The following is an 8,661-nucleotide window of genomic DNA, read 5'->3' on the forward strand; positions in this document are numbered from 1 at the left end:
GTAAATGTCTAAGTCCAGATTTTTAACTCTAATTCCTGACTCTAGGTCCAGCTCTTTGTCTAGTATCTTACCCAGCTGCCTCCATATATTAGACATAATGAAAGCAGCATAGTGGAGATAGGAGATGAAATGGTCTAGGGTACTGTAGTTCTTGTTTGTGTCCCTGGGCATCCTGCCAATAGAAGGCAGTTCTGGTAGTTTCTGGTAGGAGTACATGCTTCCATCTGGTTATACAGTATCTCTTACATCTGTGACTTATTCCTATCTCAGAATAAACACAACAGAATTGAACTCCACTTCTTTTATTCCCTTACTCTATTCCTTCTTTCATTCAATTTAGCAGTGAGGTGAGTTTTTCTTGTGGTGTCTGTCTTGATCATCTGGCTCCCAATTTCATATCCCTAAGAAAAGATTTCAGAATTTTTGTCATTATTTCTCCTCTCTTCTTTTCTCTTCATCTGTTGTTTTTATTCATCTGCCATTCTTAAAGTAGAGAAAGATAGTTTCTAGCTAATGGAAAGAAGGCAGAGATACTTTATTTCTCTTCCATAAAGAACTCTTCCATCCACTGAATTAAGTAATCAAAAGATGATGGAGTATAGAAATACAATGAAGCTTCATTTAGTAATTTTGAAACCTCTATCTGCCTTTCCCTGCCATTTAGCCAGCGATGGGTCTGCCACTAAGTCTGGTCCTTGCATCACCATCTCTTAGTAAGGACAAACTAAAAGAGGAAATAAGAGGCAGCAGCAACATAAAACAGAGAATATAAATATAAGAAAAAAGAGAGATTGCATTTGTGGCTTATTGCTGGAAAGCAAGAACAGGGGCCAAAAATCAAGTTCGGAAATGAGAAAAATAATCATGATAATTGCTTCCATTTCCATATCACTTTAAGGCTTACAAAACACTTTATTCATAACAACCCTGGTGGGGGAGGGTTGGATATTGTTATCTTTATTTTAAGCTGAGAAAACTGATGTTCTGAAAGGTACAATTTCTTACTCATGATTGTATTATCTGATGCCAGGATTTAAGCTATGTCTTCTGATTCCAAAATATGTAATTGTAGACAGGCAGATTTATCATAACTCTAAACAAGGCCACAGAAAGGCCTTTTCTAGTCTGATTGGATGATAAAGAAAAAAAAAGAACGTAGAAGGGGTGATCAGCAGTCAGATGTAAACTATAAGGTCTGGATCTCCTTATGACCTATGAGCTGGCTTGATGTTCTTGGCATAAAGCTCTCTAACTTATTTTTGCCCCTACTCAGATTTAAATTTCTCTAATTAACTTGCTTCTACTTTATTTCATGATTCAACTGCTGGCAAACCAAAAACTAAGAATAAATTATTGAAATATAAAATATTGATTCAGAGCAGAAATGAACAGTAAAGCAACAGAAAATAATCAAAGATTGTTCTAATCACCCTAGAAAAATCACCAAACTAATATACTTATCTTTTAACCCAGTGATACCAATAATAGGTATATAACTCCAGGTATGTTAAAAAAAAAAAAAAAAAACAAACCGGAAGGAATGACCCTATACAATGCAAAGAATATATGAAAAAGTGAGTGTCACTTGATTGGAGAATAGTTGAATAAATTGTGGTATATGAGCATAGACTTAGACCTTGAAGGGACCTTGCAGGTTATTTTATTTCCTATCCTATTTCCTTCATTTTTACAAATAAGTAAACTGAGGCCTAGATGGGTTAAGTTACTTGTCCTAAATTAAATACCTTAAAAGTGACAGAGTCAGGATTTGCATGAGGTCTTACATCAAATGCAACACCGTTAGGGTGATTGAATAGAATGTTATTGTACTCCCTTCCATCAAACTCACTCTTACACCCCCCCCCCCCACCTTATTTCCCTCCACAAATCACTCTAGAGCTCTAGTCAATCTTCACTTTATCAGATGAGAGAAGTCAAATCAACAAAAGTTATTATTGACTAGGTGCTAAACTTAGTGCTGAGGATATGGTTGTTTTCTTTTGTTTTTAAAGAGCATCAATGAGATTTTTATTTTCAAAAAGAAAGATAGTCCATCCTCTCAGGGAATATATAATTCAATGGGGGAAGACAACATATAAAAGTGAGCTGAAAAGTTAGTATTGTAGTGGCCAAATCCAAAGAATCAGAATCAGAATCAGGAGATGAATGAAGGCTATCTGGCAAAATGGCTGTTCTGGGAAAAACTGGAGAAGGGAGTCATGGAAGAGAAGAATATTCCCCAGTGAGAAGAGTTGCAGGGTTAAGAGAGTGATAAGGCAATTGAGGAAAGATGAGGAAAGTCAGGAGAACTAATAAAAATAAAAAACAAAAAATGTGACTCTCGATTCTTGGTAGACAAATCTCATATTTCAAGTGCAGAGTGAGGCACACTTAGCAAACATAACTACTATGTTGATTGTTTGGTTTGACAATATCTTGTAACAAGAAAAGATTTTATAGAGGTGGAGGAAGTCATCATGAAGAGTGATATTTTTTAAAAGCATCAATAAAACATTTAAAAGAAGTTATTAATCATAGCCTGCATTTTCTGTGAGTATTGTAAAGCATACTCTTTTCCTTTCATCAAGGTAATTTGATTTTCACACCTTTATAAAGTTTTGATTTTAAAAGGGAAGGCATTGGCAAGATTTTTTTGTTTGTTTGCCTAATACTTGCAATCTAGGATTGAAACCACCTGTTTTTATACTACTGCCCCTCTTACGTCAAACCCTCTGTTATCTTACTGTTGTTCAGTAGTTTCAGTCATGTTGGATTCTTTCTGATCCCATTAGGGGTTTTCTTAGCAAAGATATTAGAGTGGTTTGCCATTTCCTACTCCAACTCATTTTATAGATGAGAAACAGGGTTAAGTGACTTGCCCAAGATCACACAGCTATTAAACCTGTAGCCAGGTTTGAACTTAATGAAGATAATTCTTCCTGAATGCAGGCTAGGCATTCTATCCACTGTACCATACAGCTGCTCTCTCTTCCCTTCCCCTCACTCCAATCCCTAATTTTAACTCTTTATGTCTTTCTTTTTTAAAAATTCTCACTCTTTTATTCACCTTTTTCCTTGCCTCTGCTATTTTCATTTTGAGTTTAATCTATTTCTATACTATCCTATGTGTGTGTTTATGTTTTGAGGAAGGGATGTATGTAATTATCTTCAATCTTCTTTTGTCCAGTTATAATGAAAATAAGGTTTAATGGAATGCTGTGTTTCTTCACACCTTCCTCCATGTTTAAATATTCCTTATATTATGAACTTTCATTATGTGATAGTGATTTTCCTTGCTTTTTTTCTTTCCTTACCCCGTCTAGTTTTTTTTCCTCTCATTTCTGTCTTCTCCTAAGATCATAAAAATAGAACAAAACCTCCCACAGGATTGCTGGATGACATTTTCTTTACTCTATGGCACTTGAAGATATTAGAATTCTGAAAAGACATTTGTTTTTTTATCCCCCCATTAACACGTAAGCAATGTCTTTTCACATAGTCTTGTCCAATTGAACAGATGTGTTCACCTTTCTGTGTTTCTCTTGGTTCTTGGATTTCCATTTCAAAATGTTCACTGACTTCTGACCTTTTCATTAGACAAGACTGGAAACCCTCAGTTTCATTAAAAGTTATCCTCTCCCTCCCATAACATTTGATTTTGCCAGATAGGTGGTTGTTGGTTGTAAGGTTTTATGTTTTGTCTATGGAATATCATATTCCAAATTCTTTCCATTTTTTTAATGGTGGGAGCTGCTACATCTTTTATAACTTTAATTGTATTTCTTTGATATTTGATCTCTTCCCCCCCCCCAAAAACAAAACAAAACAAAACAAAACAGGCGAGATTGACTGCTTGTAGTTGCTTGTAATTTTTTTCTTTGCTATGTAAGTTCTGAATTTTGACTATGATGCTTCTGGGAATTTTCATTTTGGGTTTATTTCTGGAAGTGGCTGTGATAGGTTTTATTTTAATTTTGCTTTCTGGTTTTGAGAGTTTGGGGTAGTTTTCATTTGTGATTTCAAGAAATATAGTATCCAAGCTTTTTTTTTTTTTTTTTTTTGTACATATATTGTTATTTTTTAATAGTCTAGAAAGTTAGATTAAGAAAATAAAGACAAGTTAAGATTATTTCCTTAATCTGTTTTTTATATTATATTTCTTATATTTTCTTCTTTCCCCCCCCAAACTCTTGATTTTGTTTTACTCTTTCTTGTTGAAACATTCAAAGTGTTTTCTGTATATATAGATCATTCTAATTGTTAGAGTATTCAATTTTAGATTAATATCTATATTACTCCTCATAATTATTTCCTCTCTAGTTATTTCATTTTTATATCTTTTGTTTCATTTCTTCCAGATATTCTTTGTAGTCCTTGGGACCAGAACTTTTTTTTTTTTTTCTGAAGGTTTTCTTAGACTGTGGTGTTATTCTATTCTTTTGGATTTACTTCTAGAGAATCTTTCATTCCATGATAGATTCTTCCTTCTTTTCTTCCTTCCTTCCAATCAGGTCTCAGACAATATCTGTGTTACCATGGACAAGTCACTGTTTTGCCTCAGTTTCCTCAGCTGTAAAATGATCTGGAGAAGGAAATGGTAAACCACTCCAGTATCTTGCCAAGAAAACCCCACAAGGAATTCATGAAGAGTTGGGAATGACTGAAAATTACTGAACAACTGTATACATACAAAGATATATACATGTATATATACATCTATCTATCTATCTGTCTGTCTGTCTGTCTGTCTATCTATCTATGAGGATATGTGTATGTATCTGGTACAAGCAACCTGAAAAGGTAAACATGTTGGTCCAGAATTAAATCAGAGCAGGAAAAAATGTTGAATTCCTTTCAGGAAATTTCAAATTTTTCAGGAAATTTTGGTGAAGCAACAGCTCATCTCTCTCTCTCTCTCTCTCTCTCTCTCTCTCTCTCTCTCTCTCTCTCTCTCTTTCTCTCTCTCTCTCTCTCTCTTTCTCTTAATAACTTTTTATTGACAGAACTCATGCCAGAGTAATTTTTTTACAACATTATCCCTTGCATTCACTTCTGTTCCGATTTTTCCCCTCCCTCCCTCCCTCCCCTCCCCGAGATGGCAAGCAGTCCTTTACATGCTAAATAGGTTACAATATATCCTAGATACAATATATGTCTGCAGAACCTTGTTGCATAGGAAGAATTGGATTCAGAAGGTATAAATAACCCAGGAAGAAAAACAAAAGTGCAAACAGTTTATATTCATTTCCCAGTGTTCTTTCTTTGGGTGTAGCTGCTTCTGTCCATCCTTGATCAATTGAAACTGAATTAGCTCTCTTTATCGAAGAGATCCACTTCCATCAGAATACATCTTCAAACAGTATCGTTGTTGAGGTATATAATGATCTCCTGGTTCTGCTCATTTCACTTAGCATCAATACATGTAAGTCTCGCCAGTCCTCTCTGTATTCATCCCGCTGGTCATTCCTTACAGAACAATAATATTCCATAACGTTCATATATCACAATTTACTCAACCATTCTCCAATTGATGGACATCCTTTCATTTTCCAGCTTCTAGCCACTACAAACAGGGTTCCCACAAACATTTTGGCACATACAGGTCCCTTTCCCTTCTTTAGTATCTCTTTGGGGTATAAGCCCAGTAGAAACACTGCTGGATCAAAGGGTATGCACAGTTTGATAACTTTTTGAGCATAGTTCCAAATTGCTCTCCAGAATGGTTCGATGTGTTCACAATTCCACCAACAATGTATCAGTGCCCCTGTTTTCCCACATCCCCTCCAACATTCCGCATTATCTTTCCCTGTCATTCTAGCCAATCTGACAGGTATGTAGTGGTATCTCAGAGTTGTCTTAATTTGCATTTCTCTGATTAATAATGATTTGGAGCATATTTTCATATGTCTATAAATAGTTTCAATTTCTTCGTCTGAGAATTGTCTGTTCATATCCTTTGACCATTTACCAATTGGAGAATGGAACAGCTCATCTTTTTAATACCATATCAGTATTCTATTAGTGTCCCTACATGAATACAGATCATGGAACCTTATTTTGAAGAAAAGAGGAATTAGTATCACACAGAAGACAATACAGAGAGAAACATATGGGAATGTGAGCAAACTACATAAGGAGAGAGAGCACAGTGCAGTGACTAGGAGATCAGAATCATGGCTGTCTGCATTCAAGTAACACTCATTCAATGCACACTCACAATGTGAACCTAGTCAAGTCCTTAAGTTTCTTGGTGTCTTCCTCACTGGGAATTCTCTGTCTGGAAATTACTGGTCTGATAAACAAAATAAAACACATAATAAATGAGCACCTTCAAAGAAGATCTAAAAGAAATTACTGGTCTGGTAAACAAAATAAAACACATAATAAATGAGCACCTTCAAAGAAGATCTAAAATACAATGTGTCATTTGGGAAATCATGATTGAAAAAGGTGGATTGGTCACATGGCAAGAAGAAAGGAGAGCTTTTTCATAGGCTGAGCACTCTACTTTTATCCTTTCATAATATCCCTTCAAAGTCCTTCAAGATCTCCCCACAACTCTAATTCACAGGTTGGTTCCTAGGAAGTTGATACTCCAGATCTGAGAAGCTCTCCATGTATGTACTTCCCAAACCATAATTCATGAGCCCCCCCCAATGTGTTAACTTTCAACTAGAGTACACAAATAGCTCAAAGCAAAAACATTTGCTGAAATAGCATTGTAAGAACAGCAACTACAAAACATCTATCTACTCCATAAACTTGGGATGGAATATCAATGGGAAGACTGGATACACAGAGAATTCACAAGTCCAGAAACACACACATAGAAATCATGTAAAGTCATATCTGTAGCACTGTAGGATTGTTTTGTCCTTTTTCTTGCTTGGTAGGCATTTCTTGGGCCTGCTCTTTCCCACAGTTTAACTCAACCTTAATTATTTATTTTGTGTAGGCTTTCTTCTGGGCATGTCTACTCCTTGCTCTGCTACAAGACACTATTGTTCATGGTGGTTGGAGGCTGGGAAGGAAAAAATTCCTTCCCTACCCCACTATACATTATTGGATTCCAGAAGGGGTACAAGTCAAAAAGAATCATAGATTAAAATCTGGAAGGTATCTTAATAGCCATCAAGTCCAAACTTGTAAATTTTACAAATAAAGAAACTAAGGCAGAAGAGAAGTTAATTGACTTTTACAGAGTCATATAATAAGTGTCTGTGATTAGAGTTGAACCCATTTTTTTTGTGATAAATCCAGTATCCCATCTGAACTCCTAAAGTGTAAATACTCACATTTACAATGAACATTTAACAAGCAGCTTGCAATGACTTCAGCATATCTCTGCTCCTGATGGAAGTACTGTTGTTTTATTACCAGTTGCTGTTAGCCATCCTTGCTTCCTCAAGGGCATCTTACTTACATGGAGTAAAATAACTGTATATGACTTGCCTTAAGAGTTATTTGGTACATTTCTGGTTCTTTTGGGAAGATGTTGTCTTTTTTCTTTCCCATTCAGATCCCCCAGACACGATTTGAACACAAGAAGTCCCTATTAAGAAGTTGTGAAGAATATTTAATCTTATCTTCTTAATCAGAAGTTATTCATAACTTTTAAAATAACTAGATGATGCAGTGGATGGAGGGCTGGACTTGGAGTCAGGAAGACCAGAGTTCCAATTTGTTTATAGATATATGACCCTGGGCAAATCCTTTAGCCCTGTTTGTCTCAATATCCTCATCTGCAAAATGACCTGTAGAATGAAATGGCTACCTACCTCCATATCTTTGCCAAGAAAACTCCAAATAGGGTCATGAAGACCCCAAGCTTTCATGACTTGGATATAACTGAACAATAAACAGCAAGTTTAACTTGTAATTTAGTACCAAAACCCACTACTTTTTCCCATACATCCTCTTCACATATCCATTCAGACAGCATTTCCCAGAGGGCCTTTGGAGGATTCAAAAACTACTTTTTCCCCACATATCTATTTGTTCCTCATTTGCCAATTCCTCCCCACAATTTTTATGACTAGAGTCACATCATATGAATTTCATCAAAACTCAAAAATCTCAATAAATCACTAGAAATTCATGTTAAGAGAAGTTTGTAGCCAGGAGGTGCTATTAATTTTTTTTGTTTAATAATGGCCCCCAGAAATAAATAATATATATATTATACATTTTAGTTCTGTTTTATTCTGTATTATTAATGCTTTAAATCTAGGCAATTAAGACAACAATAAATCAATCCCTAATTTGTAGCATTTATTGAATGTTAATGATCATACTGGAAATTTAATAATGGTGGTCTAGCACATCTTTGGATAGTTGGTAGATCCTCATCAAAACCTTATCAAAATGATAAAGACTCCTACTTTTCCTCTTTTTGGAAAAGTATTCCTCTTTTGCTGTCACTGGAGTAATTTAAAAAATCTACTTTGAAGTGCCATTATGTCTGTTACACAATCTAATGATTGGAAGAAACATTGAAGTGTGAAGGCTATAGGAATATATTTATTTATATTCTGTAATATATCTGAAAGAGCTCCTGAAAAGATTCTGGGACATTCTTCAATAATTCATACTAATGGTCCTTTTAAATATTCAACCCCACTTTGTTATTCCTGTTTGTAGAGCTGTAACTGGTATGGGATA

The sequence above is a fragment of the Antechinus flavipes genome, chromosome 5 (assembly GCF_016432865.1).
Source record: "Antechinus flavipes isolate AdamAnt ecotype Samford, QLD, Australia chromosome 5, AdamAnt_v2, whole genome shotgun sequence".
Classification (NCBI taxonomy): domain Eukaryota; kingdom Metazoa; phylum Chordata; class Mammalia; order Dasyuromorphia; family Dasyuridae; genus Antechinus; species Antechinus flavipes.